General features: G+C 36.6%; 1 long non-coding RNA gene across 1 annotated transcript; it reads left to right on the forward strand.

The window, feature by feature from the left end:
- The first annotated feature begins 2,547 nt into the window (after nucleotides 1-2,547).
- LOC127538310 (uncharacterized) lies at nucleotides 2,548-10,097 on the forward strand. The gene is made up of 3 exons (XR_007947720.1): nucleotides 2,548-2,631; nucleotides 3,394-3,587; nucleotides 9,314-10,097. It is a non-coding gene; the product is annotated as an uncharacterized LOC127538310 (long non-coding RNA).
- The last annotated feature ends 7,791 nt before the right edge of the window (nucleotides 10,098-17,888 follow it).

Consider the following 17,888-nt stretch of genomic DNA (forward strand, 5'->3'; position numbering starts at 1 on the left):
TCCCATCCCCCTTAATGTTAGTGCTTTTCCTCTGTTGATTTCCTCCAATTTATTTATCTTGTTTTATATAGCTGTTTACATGTTGTCCTCCCATTGGATTGTCTTTTGCATTTCTTTGTGTCCCCAGTGCTTAGCACAATGCCTGGCACTTATTAGCTACTTAATAAATGCTTATGGACTGGACTTCATGGAAGGGAAAGAGGAAGTGTGAAGATTTTAAGTACCAGACCAAACAGCTTCCTATTGAAAATATACAGAGTATGGCTTACTATTCAGGAAAGGTAATAGGTGTGAAGGACAATCAGGCAATAGAAGGATGTTTGGCAGCTGGAAGGACATGCTGAGAAAGATGGGGATGTTAACCTTTTATTGGCTCATTATCACCTAGTAGAAATACTTTTGGTGTTGGACAGAGATTAAGTTCTTCATGTCTCAGATGGAGAAATGAAGAGCATGGGAAATGGAAAACAGCAGGTAAGAAGAAATAGTAGAAAACAATAACAGAAATTAGGCCCTTATAAGGTACTTAGCATCCCAGGTCAAATGTTGAACAAAAGATTGGCTTGCTGAATGTTATCTAAACAATTAACTGGGAATGATATCATTAAGTCTTAATGGATTAAAAAATTAAAATTTAATACACAATATCAAAATAATAAAAATCATTAAATTAAAATTTAATACATAATATTAAAATAATAACATGGATTTAAGTATCCTAAGAAGGAAGGATGATGATAATGATAATAATAATAAAATTAATGTCATATTGACAAAGTGAAAACACCTACATTTACTGGTGGTTATTATTATTTTTTTTTGTTCCTTTCCTTTTTTTGGTAACATGACCAATAAGTAGATGGTTGCGGCAAATATATTGCTTGGACCATAATCTGTAAGCTCCTTGAGAGTGGAGGTTATTTTGTTTGGGCCTTTGTTTCCCTGCTAAATGTTTTTCAAATGTATCTTCACAACAACTCTGGGAGATAGGTGTTATCCCACAACTCATAAATCTCTGAGGCTTAATTTGAACCCAAGTCTTTCTGACTTTGGGCCAGTGCTATCAAGGGATTTCAGATTGTGAAGTCCCTTACATGAGCTGCTATGTTAGTGGATTCCATTAGTTTGTGAATTCCTTGAGCACATGAACTTTTTTTTCTTCTTTTCTTTCTTTATATCTTTAGCACTTAGTATAGTAGACCTTTCTTGACTTGTCTTGACTTGAGCAGTAAATGCCTTCTTTAAAGGTTTTGATTTTTTCATGGTAGGTTTTAGGTTGGGCATCCATTTGTAGATTGATCTTTTCAGGAGCCTTGTCCTGTCCAAAGTTGGTTCACTTTCACCCCAAAGGTTCATCTCTGCTTGTAAGCTCCCATGTGTGAAAACTTATGCTTGCTTAGGAATATGATATCAGTATTCCTTCTCCTACTTTTGATAATTTCAAATGGGATCATAGTCAGCTCCTCCCTATTCTTCTCAGAATGTATTCTATCATTTTAAGAGATCAAAAATCTCATCTTGATATTGTACCTACTATCAGCACAAGCAACTATTTACAATCACTAAATTTTTATTAAGGGTATTAAGTGAGAGAAATGAAAATTTGGTGAACAATGGTGGGAAATTGTTCATTTTGATAGGAAAAAGTTAGTAGCTTCATGTCTGTTAGTAAACACTTATTATGTGCTTATTATGTACACCCTTGGGGCAGTTAAGTGTCAAAGTGGATAGAGAACTGTCTAGAAGTCAGAAGGACCTGAGATGCTTACTGGCCTCATACATGTAATAGTGGTGTGACTCTGGGCCAGTCCCTTAAGCCTGTTTGCCTTAGTCTTTCATCTGTAAAATGAGTTGGAAAAGGAAATGGCAAGTTACTCTAGGTCCTTTGCCAAGAAAATCCCAAATGTGGTCCTGGAGAGTTGGACACTCCTGAAACAATTCAACAACATTATGTGCCAGTGATTGGAAAAGACCTGATGTCGGGAAACATTGAAGGCAAAAGGAGACGGGAAGACAGAAAATAGTGTCATGGAAACAATGAACATGAACAATGATATTATGCGTCAGACACTGTTAAGTGCTGGGGATACAAATACAAATAAAAACAGACAATCCCCGATTTCAAGAAGCCTACATATAATCTAAGGAGAGAAAACAGCATACAAAAGGAGTCAATCATTAAACATATATAGTTTAATACATGTCACGGATTGTGGGTGGTAAATGCAGAATTAGAATTAGCTTTTTTCTTTCTTCTTCCTCTAGCCACAAGGGATGGGAGACAGAATTTGAATGAATTGGGCAGTAGATGGGGTGAGAATGCTGCTCTCTTATCTAGAGAGGGAGCTGATTACGCTTAGTTGCTTGCATTTTTTCACCTACCATCATTTTTAGCTGTCACGCATCTTTTGGTCACCCCACAAATTGGACTATTCCTTCTTGCTAAAAAAATCTCAGTGCACTGAGGAATGGCAGGGTGGGGGGAAGGGTACCCAAAATGGGCAGAGCAGATGGATAATCTAACTTTCCTCCTTTGTTTTCTCTCTCCCAGAAGCCTCTAAAAGTGATTCTTGAAAATCATGTTCAAAGATGTCAACAACCTGGTCAACTCTGAGATGAACTCTGGGATAGGTAGGTATTTGCCTGAGTCTCCCATTCTATCAAAACTCTTGTGATACAGGTGTTACATGATCCTACATAAATGGTGGGTGGAAGGGAAAGGTAACCTTTTGAATCCTGAAATCTTAAGTTCTGTGTGCCTATTTATTTTATTTTTAAGTTATTAGGGAGGGAAGAAGGGATTTATCTCAGAGAAAACCCTGGTGTAAGATAAAGACCAATGGATAAGTCAGAGGACACAAATTTTCTTTCAAAGTTTGCTGTTTAAATAGCTGCGAAATTTTGGGGTCAGTTAACTTCTTGCTTCTCAGGTTACTTCAGGTGCAAAACAGAAATAAATTAGCTGTCTTAATTTGCCTTACAGGGTTGTTGGTTGTTGTGAAAATTGAATGTACCTGAAAGTAATTTGAAAAGTAAAAAGTGCTTATAGCTGTGTATATATAGGTGGTATATAGTAAGGAATTCTATAATGATAGAATAGCCCCTAAGCCAAACTGATGTTGAGGTTGTTTGTCTATCGAGTTATGCCCTTCTTTTGTGATTAGTTCTATGTGCCACATATTAGAAAGAACACAGATAAGCTGGAAAGGGTCCTGGGAAATGGAACCATTGTGGATAAAGGCCCAGCTTCATGCTGTTTGAGATATGGTTGAAAGCGCTGGAGATATTTAATCTGGAGAAGAGATGACTTATTGGAAGAACAGTACAGCTATTTTCAAGCATCTGAAAAACTGTCCTGTTGAAGAATAACCTTAATATTCTGTTTTATTCTAGAATGTAGATCCAGAAATAATGAGTAGAACTGCAAAAATGCTATCTTCCTGATGTGTTGCATCTCTGATTAGTTTCCTACATGTTCCATCTGGATCTCTCACTCCTGCCCAAGGCAGAGCTTATGGTGAAAGTTCTGAATGACCTTTGGTGGTACCAGCATAATTCCAGCAAGATTACTATTGCTTCTGAAAAGGGTAAGTCGGTAATCAATTGCCTATTGATTGCTTTAGCCATCCCTATGGCTTCATTCTTCTCTGGCCTAAGTATACTCATCTCCACTGTATATATTGTCTCTTATTAAAATGTGAGTTCCTTATCAGGGGCAATCTTTTGTATTGTGTCCTTATTTTAGCAGATAAGGCCCATTGTAAATAGTTAATAAATGCTCATGCATTCTTTCATTCAGCCTTGGTAGAAAGAAAAATCCAATCAGGAGATAAGCAACAATTCTTATTATACAACAGTCTTCTTAGAACTTACTCTCTCTGCTTCCCCACTCCAGTTTCACTGGCCCCTTTGCTTGTCACAGAAGATACTACAACTCTTGGGCCCTGGATCTTTTTGGTGGCTGTTCCCTATGCCTGGAATTTTTTTTCCCCGCCCCTTCCACTTTTAGATTTCCTGGCTTCCTTCAAGTCCCAAGTAAAATCCCGCCTTTTTTGAGAAGCCTTTCCCCATCCCAGTTAATGCTACTGCTAGTGTAACAATTGTACATCTCCAACTTATTCTGTTTATAGCTTATGTGTGATTGTTTGCATATTGTCTGTCTTATTAGTCTGTGAACTTGCTAAGAACAGGAACTATTTTTGCCTATTTTGTATCCTAGGCATTTTAGCACAGTGCTAATGGCACATAGTAGGTTCTTAATAGGGCAAGTAGGTGGCACAGTGAATAGAGTGCCAGGCCTGCAGTCAGGAAGGCTCTTCAAGAGAAGTCACTTGCCTCAGTTTCCTCTTTTGTAAAATGAGCTGGAGAAGGAAATGGTAAACCTTTCCTATATCTTTGTCAAGAAACCCCAACTGGGGTTGAGAAGTCAGACAAGATTAAGATGACTTTAAAACAAAAGACTCTTAAAATGTATTTTCTCCAGACAATCTGAGATCTCTTCTAATTTGAGTTGAGAATCTATGATTATGGCAGCTCTCTTGCCTACTCTGACCATGGAACATTCCCCTGTTGTGTGTCCTCTGACACTCTAGGTCCCTTAAACTACGGCCCGTGGGCCAGATGAGGCAGCTGTGGACGTTTATCCCCCTCACCCAGGGCTATGAAGTTTCTTTATTTAAAGGCCCACAAAACAAAGTTTTTGTTTTTACTAAAGTCCGGTCCTCCAACAGTCTGAGGGACAGTGAACTGTTAAAAGTTTGAGGACCCCTGCATCTAGGAGCTCATGCTTGAAGGATTCTAGTACTACATCAGCCGTCTTCCTTCTCTTCTCCAGTAGCTTAATCTTGTTTATTAATTCACCTAGGGAGGGCCCGCATTTTCAAAAAAAAAAAACATCTCATTAGCTCAAAGGGAGCATTTCAGTAAAGACATTTGGGGCAAATGAGTGACTCCTCTGCACAGGAATCAAGAGTTCCTTTTTGGAAAGGAATAGGTTGTCTTTTGCTTCCCTTCCTGAGTTACATCCTGCAACCTCTCCCCAGATATCATTATCTCAACAGGAATGTTCCTGTCCCTTTGCTTGTGGCCCTACAAGTATGCAAAGATCCCTTCTCAGCTATGACTCTAACTCAGTTTTAAAAAATTATGTAGCTAAGGAAGGAGATCTGGGAGAGAGGGGGGAAATCAAAGGAAACCTTCAAACACAATCTAAAATTGTTTTTCTCCTAGAGAGTTCTCATTTAAATTTCATTTGTCCAACACTAAAATGATCTGCTGGGTTATTTTGAGGCTTCAATTTCATGATTGTCAGATTTGGGTTCCCTTGAATCCTCGTTGGATTGGTCAGCAGGGGGCACTGCAGGGTGAGTTTTACTCCATAGCCTAAATAAAGACTTGGTCCATGTATGAAATAAAACAACTTTCAGGTGATGTTTATTTTTTAGCTACGTTATTTACTGGTGCAAGTGAGTAATTATACATTTTAAGTCAAAAGTTATTCTTGGGATGTGAATAGTGGAAGAGAAAAAACTTCAGGCTTAAAGAGGGCTGCCAGCTTTGAGTTTGGATATTCCAGGTGTGCTTTGGCTACACAGAGGGGGGAGAGCAGAGAGGGGGAGCCACTTGTGTGTGTGCATGTATCCTCGCTAGCAATTGCTTAGATTTCTTTAAAGAAACCTCCCCGCTCCCCAAATGAAGGGTATTCAAATATACAAAAAGATGCTTGGAAACTCTCAAAGTACGAGAAAATTTGGTGGTGCAAAATAGCCCTGAAAGCATGGTCTTCCTCTTCGATCATAGCATGTACACATCCTGCATTGCTTTTATAGGATGCACAGAACTTGGGGATTGTGGCTTCTAGCCAAAAGCAAACTTGTTGCATAATAACCAAAGGAGGAAGGAACAAGCAAGTATTTTCTCTAAGGAAGGAAAGAAATTTGAAATGCCAGGAAAGGAAATAGGATGAAAGCAATAGCAAGGTTAATTAAAAAAAAAAAGATTCAAAGATATTAATGACAGAAAAGATTTTCATACAGATACTGCTTTTGCATGCTCCATGTTTGTATCTCCAGAAAGGAATTCAGGTGGACTCCTTTTAACCTCATCCAAAAAGGTATATTATTAGGAGTTGCCATTAGGCACAATTTTAACCCTAGTTCATCTGTCCCAGGGTGTCTTGCACCCTGATTCCTGAAGTACCAAATTTAGTACTTATTGTTGTGGTTACAAGTATTTTTGAAGAACTAAAAACAATTATAGATTTGCAATGTATAAATATTTGTAGCTTCTTTATAGATGATGGAAATTGCTCAGAAGAAACAATCAAGAGTAGTCTTTGCTAGAGAAAAGTTAATTCATGACCAAGCATTTATTAAGTACTTGCCTTTCATGAGATACTATGTTAGACACTGGAGATTCAAATGAAAACAAGTTTTTTTTCCCCCTCAGAGCATCTGGCTTCTGCAGGGTTTGACAAATGCACCTATAAATAGGTACTGTTATAATTAAAATTAGGGCAAACCAAGGCACAATTTTGAACACTCTTTATTTAAAAAGCCTGCATTTACCAGCAATTAGAATCTTATCTTCTCCAGTAAAGCTAGAACCCTGAATGAGGGCACAGCTCTTTTTTACAAGTTTTTAGGAAAATGCTGAACAAATAATAGGATTTCATAGGTGGGGGGAACAAGTTATGATTGATTAGAAAAACTTGACATCATAAATGGTAATCAATGTGATTGATTACAGAGCTGAGCCATGGGGGACAATATTATTGTTTGGAAATTGGGAATGAAGGGCTGGCAACAACCTCCTTTCTTTCTGTGATTAAGAAATACTTATTTTTGAGTCCATCTGCAAGATTAGAGAGAGTGGACCATACTTCTTTGGGTAGCAAACCAAATATCCTTGATGGATAGCTTGAAAATGAAGACAGTAGATCAGCATCTTTGGTGTCCACTTGTCTCCCTCAAGGATAAGAGATCTTGGGACATTGACTAATTAGCAGGAAAACTGAACTTCTAAACTTAACTCATAACAGGTCAGCTAAGGAGGTGGGAAGAAGTAGGGGAAAATTTGGAAAAGAAGGTTTTGCAAGGGTCAGTGTTGTATTATGTTTTGTAAAAAGCTATAATTAGAAAAAAAAGATTTTAAATTATGGTTTAGAAGAAAAGTGATCTATTGACCAATTGGAACTGGGAAAGTCTGAATGCAAATCTTGTCTCAGTGACAAATATGACTTGGCCTAGTAATTTAACCTTGAGATAGCCCTAGGAAATCCTCTGAGTATAAGTTACAGATCCATGGATGATCTGTTTTAGTGGAGGGAGCAGTGGCCTAGCTGATAAACCATGTCTGAATTTGAATCCTTCCTCAGATACTTACTAATAGTGACTCTGGGTATAGCTGTTAATTTCTTTACTCATTAGATCCCTCATCTGTAAAATGGGTAAAACAATAGTACTTATCTCAGAGATGATTCCAGGATCAAATGAGCTAACATATGTAAAACACTTTGCAAATCTTAAAGGACTATATAAATGCTAGTTGTTGATATTATTAATCATTAATAGTTTCCTCATTGGGCGTTCTCTACACTTCCCAAACCCACCAAAAAAAAAAGTTATAGAAGACAATTTGATGATCAGGAGAACCTGTCCTTTAAAATCCTGTCCTTGACACGAGCTGTATGATTCTGGTAAGATAACTGAATCTCAGTTTTCCCACCTGTAAATTGAAGACTTTGGATTGAATTACCTCTTAAGATCTTTTCAAGCCTATATATCCCTATGTGCCTCTTGAGTTTCTGAGCCTATGTCACTATGATCATAGCACGATTCTGTTGTTCTGGATAACCATAGAAAAGCTGTTCTCCCCTTTCCCAGGAGCTTCAGGAAAATTCATGATGTTCCCAGTGGCATTCCTGCCCAGGACTTAGAAAACCACTCTTTTTGAGGGGGGCTGGCAACTAGCAAAAACCTGTGATGGTTTGGAGCAATTTGAATAATATCAAGCAATTTTTTTAAAGAGAGAGAATTGAAGAGTCTTTGGGATATCCCTAGTGGGATAAGTACTTTTTCAAGGTGTCAGAGGCAAAGAAGGATATCAAGGTTTTGAGTCATCCAGAATTCCTGAAATTTCTATAATTTTGCTTAACTGTCAGGTTCGTTCCTTATGCAAACATATTACTTATTATAAAGGCAGTAGAATAGCAATCAGTTGATCAAGATGAACTATAACTTTAACCTCTCTTATGTAATGGAGAAATAACTCCATTATTGTTGTAACCAGCAGGTGGCAGTATCTGGCAAGGTTTGATGATTTAAGATGGACGATTCCATTTTAGATTTGGAGCAAGTTCATTTTTTCCCTCAGCACCTTGTGAGAGGGGTTGGGGAGATGGAGAGATATTATTTCCCCTAAGTTAGAGCTGAAATTATTTCCGTTACTAGGGCAAAGAACACAATCTAAAAAAAAAAATTGAAGAATATAAACTATGCCTGTGGCTATCTGCTACTGAGGAAGTCTCTTGATTTTACCCAGCCTTCTGTATATCTCATCTATTTATTTATTATGCAAAGGCTAGAACAAATGATCTTAAATTACTGGCCATTTTTGATCTGATTTTTTTTTTTTTGTGCAGCAAGATAATTGTATAAATAAGTTTACATTATTTTGGATTTAACATGTTTAACATATACTGAATTACTTGCCATCTAGGGGAGGGGATGGAGGAGAAGAAGGGGAAAATTTGGAACATAAGGCTATGTAAGGGTCAATGTTGAAAAATTATCCATGCATATGTTTTGAAAATAAAAAGCTTTAATAAAAAAATTACATGGCTAATCTACTTTGCTATTTAGAACTTGTATTACTAATACAACCCAAACTGCAAGATTTTCATGATAATAGCTCAGAGCCCCCAAGACAGGAAAAAATCTTAAATAATTTAGAAAGTCATTCAAAATTCTGTTTCCTTTTGTGTACTACAAACCATTCTGGATCTCCCCTTTGTAGTCACTCTACATTCAATAATAGATATGAATCTCATACAAATTAAGGAACAATTTAAAGAAACAAAAACTTGAAAGTAAAATCTTTGCCATATGAATTTGGAGTTAAGAAGAAACAGAAAATAAAGTATTTCACCAGTGTTTTACAGAATTTGGAGAGATAACAATTCCAGAAATTTTATTCCTTTTCAGTCATGCTTGTCAAGAATTTTTTTTCCCCTAATAAACAGAAGCTATTCTTGCTAAATCCAAGCTTACAATGCTTACATTTTTGTTTCTAAACTATTTTCTCTCTTTCTTAGAATGCTAATATTCTGCCAGTGTGACTGCATAACATCAAGATATGGAGCATAACTGCTTCAGAAGAACTAAAAATTAACATCATATAGAGGGCAATAGAGAGTTGCATGATGGATGTAAGCAGGCTGCAATGTATAACCAATGAAGAACAATGAAGAACAAATGAACTGTATGCTAAGAAGAGACTATGAACACTTCCCATGTGGCAAAAAATGTGGGATAACAGGTGATGTACTCTATTGATGTCCTGACAAGAGAAAATGAGGAAGGCCTCTAGGACATTGGAAAGACCTTCTATGGCACACTTTTGAGAGGATATAACCAACAGTTGTACAGGATAGCAGGCATGAATAGGTTTGACCTCAAATTGATGAGATCACAGATTCATTTGAGTTGTGAGATGGGTCAGTGGTAACTCTACAGCTCAATAAGGCAACTATGTCTGGAGCCATCTTCTGGGAGTAATATGGAACTAGAGCATGAGACAATATGGTTTTTGTTTGTGTTTTTGTGGTTCTGAGAACCTCTTTCAACAACGACAAATGTTGTGAACCCCCAGAAGAGGTGAATATATTCATTATATTCTTTTATGTTCATTAAGTGTTTGCAATAACCACAATGATTTTCTTGCTTCCAAAAACTCCAAATGATACATCATATAATTATAATTATAAAATGTAAAATCTATCCTACCTGTAATCATGGAACTAAAAAATATAACCCTATAAAACTCTAATTATAAAATAAATACTATTTTATGAGATTCTGTAAGAATTAAAAAAGCAACCTAGCAAGACCTCATCCTTATTATTTGCAAAACTTTATATTAAATTTTCTTATTTTATAAGATTTATTGGAAAAAAATATTTTTTAATGAAAAGTTACAACTTGGAAATTATTTAACATAATATGATAATTGGATGTAAATTTGATGTTGGAATTGAACAAAAGTTTGCATCATTTGGCTTAACACCAGATGAGTCTTAAATCTGCTTCCCCAATGAGTTTGTAGTGTACATGCTTAGAGATTAGTTTTCAAAGAACCTGTTCGTACTTTAAGAAACATTAGCAATATCTTGATCATGTGATCACACAGGTAAGATGACAAGGTATGGTTATAAGAGAAAATAGGAGTTACTTTGGTACAGTATATAGAACACAAATGATTGAGGATATGTGTGTTTGACTGACCATTTGTTATGAACAGGTTTAACTTTGAACATCAAATCCTTGTAGCAACTTGGAAACAATTAGATGAGTTGAAAAATGACAGAAATGTGTTGTGCCTAGTTGGAAGTGATTTGATTTTAATGTAATCTCCGTATGAACACCAAAATCAATGCACATCATGATTTGTAGTTGCTGTAGATGTTGATGTAATTGCTGCAGAAACAAATTTATAATGCCTCAAATATGCAAATGGTTGTTGTTACAAAATTTGTAATATAATTGGGCAATTATTTACTGCTTAGAGTACCATTAACTAATTTTTATCATAAATCTTTTGGGACATTGTCATAGGCCCCTTTGGGGCTCACAAACCACTAAATGAGAACTATTGGCATTAGTGGAAAAACTCAAATGTTAGAGATTCAAAGAGCTATATTCAAATGCCAATTCTGCCATTTATTAGTGGTCTGATCTTGGAGCAAGTACCTTTCCTTCTTTGCCCTCCAATTTCCTCTCCTGTAAAATGTAGGAATTGAATTACATAATCTCTAAGATCTCTTCCCACATTCTGTGAGTCTGAGTCTATAAGCCAGAACAGGAGAGAAGGTGAAGGGGGGAAAGTGGGGAGAACCTTGATGTCACCTGCTGGGAACATAATGGATCTGTAGAAGGAGCTAAGACAGAGTATAAAAGCTTGGTAACACCTGCTGGGAGCTACTGGGGACTACAGAGTGAACTTCACCCCTGGAACCACTCCATTAGCAGAGGGCATAAGGCAGGCTATAGAAATCATTTATGGGGATCTTTGGGAGACAGTCGTTCATTGGAGGGTTTCTGTGTATTTTCTAAGGGTTTTACTTTGATTTTTTTTTTTTTTTGATTATTCGATAAAACTTTTACCTATAGTGTGATTTCTCCAACATTTTTTTGGCCCGGGGAAAGTAAGGGGCTTAAGCCAAAGAAATGAAAAAAATCTCCCAAAGCAGTGGACTTTGAATATTAATAAATGGCAGAATTGGCATTTGAATCTAGCTCTTTGAATCTCTAATACTTGTGCTCTTTCCACTATGCCTATGGTTACCATTTAGTGGTTCTTGAGCCCCACAGGAGCTCACAACAGTGATCCAAAAGATTTATGCTAAAAATTATTTAATGATGCTGTAAGCAGTAAATAATTGTCCAGTTATATTACAAGTATATTTTTCTTTTCTTTTTTTAATTAAAGCTTTTTATTTACAAAACATATGCATGGATAATTTTTTCAACATTGACCCTTGCAAAATCTTTTGTTTCAAATTTTCCCTCCCTTCCCCGGACTCCTTCCCCTAGTTGGTAGATAGTTCAATACTTGTTAAATATGTTAAAATATAATAAGTATATTTTCATGACAACAAGCATTCCAAAAATTGAGGTATTAGTTTATTTTTACAGTAATTACATCAATACCTACAGCAGCTACAAACCATCATGATCATATGCACCATGTTTTTGGTGTTCAGATTATATCAAAATCTCATCACTTCTGATTATGCATAACACATTCCTATAGTTTCTTTTTTCCCCTAAATTATTAGTTTTCAACATTAACATTTTTAACATTTTGACTTAGTTTTCTTCCCTTCCTCTCTTCTCCCCACTCCATGAGATAGCAATTGATCTGATATAGACTACGCATGTACAGTCATATTAAATGTTTCCACATTAGTCACATGAAAGAATCAGAACAAATGGGAAAAACACAAGAAAGAAAAACAACAAAATTTAAAATGGTATTCTTTGATCTTCATTCAGATTCCATAGTTATTTCTCTGGATGTGCATAGCATTTTCCCCAATCCATGGAATTGTTTTTAAATAATTGTATTGCTGAGAAGAGCAAAGTCTATCAAAGTTGATCATTAGCATGCTATTACTGTATATACTGTTTTCCTGGTTCTGCTCACTTCAGTTTCAGTTCATTTAGGTTTTTCCAGGTTTTTCTGAAATCTGCCTGCTCATCGTTTTTAATAGCATGATAGTATTCCATTACATTTATATGCTACAATTTGTCCAGCCATTCCCCATTTGCTAGGCATCCCTTGATTTCTAATTCTTTGCCACCACAGAGAGATGCTATAAATATTTTTGTACATGTGGATCCTTTTCCATTTAAAAAAAATTATCTCTTTGGGATACAGACTTAGTAGTAGTCTTGCTGGATTAAAGGGTATGCAGTTTTATAGCCTTTTGGGCATAGTTCCAAATTGCTCTTCAGAATGGTTGAATCAGTTCACAACTCCATCAACAATCTGATAGTTGTGAGATGGTACCTCAGAATTGTTATAATATGCATTTCTCTGATTAATAGTGACTTGGAGAATTTTTAAAATATGACTATAAATAGCTTTAATTTTTAAATCTGAACTGCCTGTTCAAATCCTTTGACCATTTCTCAATTGGGGGATGACAAATTCTTATAAATTTGACCCAGTCCTCTCTATTTTAGAAATGAGGCTTTTAGGGGCAGCTGGATGGCACAGTGGCTAGAGTGCCAGCCCTGAAGTCAAGAAGACGACCTGAGTTCAAATCTGGCTTTAGACACTTAATATATCCTGGCTGTGTGACCCTGGTCAAGTCATTTAACTCCAATTATCTCAGTTTAAAAAAAAAAAAAAGAAACTTTTATCAGAAACACTGACTAAAGAATTGTTTCCCAGTTTTCTATTTCCCTTCTAATCTTGATTGCATTAGCTTTATTTGTTAAAATAAAATTTAAATTTAATGTAATCAAAATTACCCACCTTGCATTTCATAATGTTCTTTACCTCTTGTTTGGTCATAAATTCTTCCCTTCTCCAAAGAGCTGACAGATAAAATCTCTTACTCTCTTAATCTGCTCATGGCATCATTTCCAAATTTTACACCCCTTTTGACTTTATCTTGCTATATGGTGTGAGATGTTGGTCAGTGTCTAGTTTCTGCCATACTACTTTCCAGTTTCCCAGAAATTTTTGTCAAACAGTGAGTTCTTATCCTAGAATATGGATTTTTGGATTCATCAAACAGTAGATTACTATAGTCATTTCCTACTATCTTGGGTACCTAACCTATTCTACCGATTTACCACTATAGTTTTTAGCCAGTTCCAAGTAGTCTTGATGATTGCTGCTTTGTAATAGTTTTAAGTCTGGTATGGCTAGGCCCCTTTCCTTTGCATTTTTTTCATTACTTCCTTTGGTATTAATTCCTGTAATTTCTCAACCCGTCATCAAATTGTTTCCAAGCTGCCACATTTGACATTCAAGGGCAAAGTAGGCCCTTCAGGTCATGAGAGTCTCTTAACATGAAGACATTACTTACAATAACATCTTTTAGTCTTCTGTTCTGCTGTGATTGCATATGATGTGTCTAGGGTCTGATAGAAGGAGGAATCATTAACATTTTACAATAAACCTGACTCTTTGGCTGACAGACTAGAGACAAGAGTGTTATAAACCTGCTTTGAGAAGTCCTCTGTAGATTTGCAGGGGGTGGGAGTATTTAGTTACAAGAGGGACAGACAGAGGCCTTTCCTTTCTATATGACAAAGCACTTTGTCCCATACTTGTCCCCTGTGGAGCTGTAACAGGAGAATCAGACTGAATGCATTGCGTTTCATGCAATAGGTATTCTGATTTGTGAGACCCATCCAAAAGGTTCTATTCTCCTCCTCCTCCCCTACAGTGATTTAACAGCTAATTCTCTCATAAATCCAACTTCAGAAAAATTCCCAGCATTCCCAAGCTAAGCACTTAGCAGCCTTTTTAAACTTATGAAATACCAATATAGTTTATAACCATAAAATTAGGGTTATGTGGGCTTATAACTTTTTACTTTAGATCAGAGCCTTTATGAACCTCTAGGAAAATTTCTGGTTTCAGGGTTTGCATCTGAGCTCTAATATAAGGCAAAAATGAGGTAAAGAGGAGGGAGCCTTTGGGGATTGGGAAGGGGGTGGGAAGAGAGCCATAGATTTTATTTAGAGCTTCCTGAGTGTACAAAGGTATCAGAAACAAAGCTTGAAATTTCTTGGTTTTCAAAAGGGAGGCTGTCAAGCTGCCTGGAAGGAATTTCTTCTGTTCTAGTTAAAGGTTGCTCAGTAGCTCAGTGCAGTCACTGAGGTACTTGGAGAAAATGAAAATGAATCAAAGGTCCAAAGTGTGCCCTATGGTCCATATACTCTAATTTTTTGAACATTTAATATGGTGTGGGATGATGGCCTATATTTGTGACTGGGAATGTTAAGAGCCCTTGAAAACTGATATTACTTTGGGGTTCCATTTTTTCAGGTCAAAGGTAGAAAGAAATTCTGTGGGACTTAAAAGTGTAAGGCAGAGAACTTGCCATCTGCCCTGAGTTGCCTTCACTTGGAATCTGTCCTACTCAAGAGCCTGTCTCACTGTGGTTCATGGAATTTTCTAATTCTTTTGACTCAAGATATATTGGAATAGACCAAAGAGAGGTGGTAGGAAAAGAAAGGACAAAGATAATTCGATGTGAAATATTAGTCTAGGAATAAAATTCCCTTGTCTGCAGCATGGTACTGAGGCCAAAGGGTCATGGCTTGAATTTCTTCCAGACCAGCTAACTTTGGCATCCCAACCTTAGTGAGCCTTGTAAATGCATGATGTGGGTCACAAGTGGGGATATGCTCACTGTGGATCTGTCACCACTACTGGAAAAAACGAAGCTGCTAATGATGCTGAATTGAGATGATCATATTTGTTTGTGAAGAAGGGCATGTGGTTACTGAGAAAACAAAGGCCATGACTTTATGAATGGGAGCCAATTGGAAGGGCCTGATACAATGAAGTCATGCAAATAGATGGGCTTCATTCATAGGAACATTCAGAACCATTATGACAACCCTGTGCAGATAAAAGTCACCAAATATTTTAGACCTTAATCAACTACAGCTTTGTAGATTAGGGGCAGCATGGTGGCAGGGTGTCCAATCTTGGCAGACAATGTTATTTTGGGAAAAAAATGGGCAGGACTTTTTATATTTGGGGAAGATCTAAAACTTATTAAATACATTTTAAAAGAAAGTTTAATGAAGTTAATAGCTCCATAAGAACAAGAAGTATTCTGCTTTTTTAACGTGGACCCCAACTTCTTAACATCTAATTGATCTTTTCTTGCATTTGGCCTCTTGGGAGTTTGGGGTGTCTTTATTGCTATTTTTCTTCTTCTGTTGCAAGGCTCCAGGCAAAACATTTTAACTCATCCTTGCTATGAGCACTCCATTCTTCAGCAAGAACTTGTCATTTCTTATATTTTAATTTGTGGTCCATAAATACAATGTCTGTTGTTCAACACCACATTTTAAACTTTTTTTTTTTAATTGCCAACTCTTATTCTTCTGAAGCTCATATATGCAGTCAGTGACTGTGGTAAAAATGCCAGCTGTGCTCCTGACATCTTTAGTTTCTTTCCCTAAACTGCATAACCCTTAATGATGCTTTGCAGATTCCTTTTTGGCAGTATCGTTTTTTGTCTGTGTGAATCATCAGAAGGAGGAGGTGTAGAAGTCATTAGATTTGACAAGTCTCGGAGCTTCTATGTTGTGTCTTGGATATATGCCCCAGGAAGACAGCAAACCTTTCTATCATAATTATCACAGTTACTTTTGAATAAGTTAATGGGTTTTGGCTTCCCAGGAATCATAATTGATTTTTTCCCCTAGTAACATTATGACCAATAATTTCAGCAAAAAGGCTGAGTGTAGTCTATATTACATTTCATGTGTAATATATCCATGTTACAATTACCATAACTATTATTAATCAAGCCATTTCTCCACACTAGAGATAAAGATGTAGTGCCTGCTCTGGGCTCACTCTTCCAACATATACTGGACTAGTAGGTTAGATCTCCTAGAAGGCAATGATAATTGCTGTCCTAGAGATTTGTGGGAGTTACACTGAGATTTTTAAGGTTTCCAATGTTGTCACTCATAAATTCCAATTTGCTGTGCTTTCCAATATCAAATCAATTGAATTTCATTATTAAAAAGTAGAACAAGAATAGTAGTTACAAAACCACATCCTCAAATTGGGGGGCACATTCTCTTCTTAGGACACCTAAAGTGTGCAGGTAGAGAGGATTTAAAAAAACAAAGGGGTCACCAAGAACACTTGGGACTGAGGAAGTTCCTTTGAGTTCTTGCTTTACTTTTTTCACCAGCTTGTTCAGTTTGACTGGATCCTTGCAGGGCATAGTGTCTTAGTAACATGGGCAGTACAGTTGAGGGTTGGGTCAAGCAGATTGCTGGGTTGCTGTGCTGGTCTTTTATTGGTTTTAATTGCCACAGCTACTAGCTCTGGTTGTCAGTGAGAATGAGGATTTAGATGAATCTCCTGTTTTTATTCATTGCCTGGATACTCCTTTCTCTCAATCCTTGTTTATGAAGATCAAAAGGGAATAAACACAAAAAAACACTGAAGTGCCATATATTTGTGGATGAATGATGGTTGGAAGATGTGGCAGTTACTACCCCTCTCCTCACCTCTCACCTCAAAGCAACTCAAAAATTGGCTTTGAGCCTCAGAGGTCACTAGCAAAGAAATGTTCAAAAAGGTCACGAGAGAGAGACATAATGACCCTTTTGTATGCACACAGTTCCTGCTCTGCCTCCTGAATTCCTAGTCCTTCCAGTTCCAATATCAATTAAAAGTCTTTTTGTCGCCATATATTATGAATCCCTGAATTATCTTGCCTGAAATTAATTTACAAAGTTCCACATGTTGAAATGACAGTAGGCAGAAAATGATTGCTTACAAAACTAAACCTTCATGTCTCCTCCCGTGCCTGGTGACTCCCATTATGTGGGGAAACTATATCAGAAAGTTTTAGGGACCACCAGAAAGTTTGGAACCAAGAATTTTTCAATCTCTATTTGATAGGAATACATACTATATGTATCATGGAAACATAGTCTTATTGTGAGTTTATGATAATACTTGTTGGAAAATAGTTTTTTTTCTGGTAAAAATATAGTAACCAAATCAAAGAAGTTTATTCTGTTGTCTTTGGTGTCTTTATAGACACCAAATTGTCAAAAAAAAAAAAAAAAAGAGCTGGGATTTAAAGAGAATAGAAAGAAATGACTTTGGTCTCTTTTGATTAGATTTTATACTCAAATTAGTTTGCATGGCAAGCATGGAGAAGAGGTTGGGAATTTCCAAATTTAAATCAGTTAATGGTCTGGGTCAAAGACATAAACTTTTGTCTTAGATACAGGAAGTCAAAATAAATTAAGTATGTTATTCAGGTGAAAACTTTACCTAGATTCTTGTCCCCTGCCCTCTTAGTGATGGGCTGGCTCATCAGGCTGGCAGTGTTTGGTCCTAGCCAGACTATCTTTTTCCAGAGGAGGCTTTCTAGTCAT

This window comes from Antechinus flavipes, chromosome 1 (genome assembly GCF_016432865.1).
Source record: "Antechinus flavipes isolate AdamAnt ecotype Samford, QLD, Australia chromosome 1, AdamAnt_v2, whole genome shotgun sequence".
In the NCBI taxonomy this organism is placed as follows: domain Eukaryota; kingdom Metazoa; phylum Chordata; class Mammalia; order Dasyuromorphia; family Dasyuridae; genus Antechinus; species Antechinus flavipes.